We start from the raw sequence: 666 nt of genomic DNA, 5'->3' as shown, positions 1-666 counted from the left end.
AGAACATAATAAACGAATTAACAAAATTGTTGTCAAATTTAGTCGGAGCCGCACTTTTCTTTTTCAATTTTTTTTTATAATTTAGTTATAATCTTAAATATTCTCAGTTGACAATATGTGGACGGATACAAAAAGGTCGAATAGAAACTGTACCAAAAATTAAAATAATAAATTGCTGAATAGATTAACAAGTAATAAACGACTGCGGCATCAATGAGGACACACAGAAATGCTTTAAATATATCTATATGGATTTATACATATAGCAATTAAGGAAGTGTAAATTTAGTTTGTATTAGCATAGGATGTGCGGACAATTACTAGTAAACACCTAAAATAATGAGTAGAGAAAGGCATTTATCAGCGAAACTTCCGTCAATCAATATTGGCCTCCCATGAATCAGATAAGCACATATTTTCAGCTCAACTGGGATTATGAAGGCTCTTTCCCTTTTATTCTCAACCAATATTTCATTCTTATAATATATACATACACAAAATTGCAAGTAAAAAAAACAAAGAGATAACAGAAGGACAAAACTTTAGCTTCAGTTAGTTATATACTAATGAGAACTCTCATTCTTACCTGCTCTTCTTTACTCTTCAGCAATGCCCGCTAATCGTTAGTCCCCTTGTGATCTATTTATACTTGCTTTGAATGTGTTG

General features: G+C 31.1%; 1 non-coding gene across 1 annotated transcript; it reads right to left on the bottom strand.

Annotated features, from left to right (window-relative positions):
* Positions 1-303: 303 nt before the first annotated feature.
* LOC133787807 (small nucleolar RNA snoR83) lies at positions 304-434 on the bottom strand. Its single transcript, XR_009872802.1, has one exon. It is a non-coding gene; the product is annotated as a small nucleolar RNA snoR83 (small nucleolar RNA).
* Positions 435-666: the final 232 nt, after the last annotated feature.

This window comes from Humulus lupulus, chromosome 6 (assembly GCF_963169125.1).
Source record: "Humulus lupulus chromosome 6, drHumLupu1.1, whole genome shotgun sequence".
Classification (NCBI taxonomy): Eukaryota; Viridiplantae; Streptophyta; class Magnoliopsida; order Rosales; family Cannabaceae; genus Humulus; species Humulus lupulus.
Note: the sequence above shows the minus strand (reverse complement) of the source record. Positions and strands in the feature narration are given on the sequence as shown.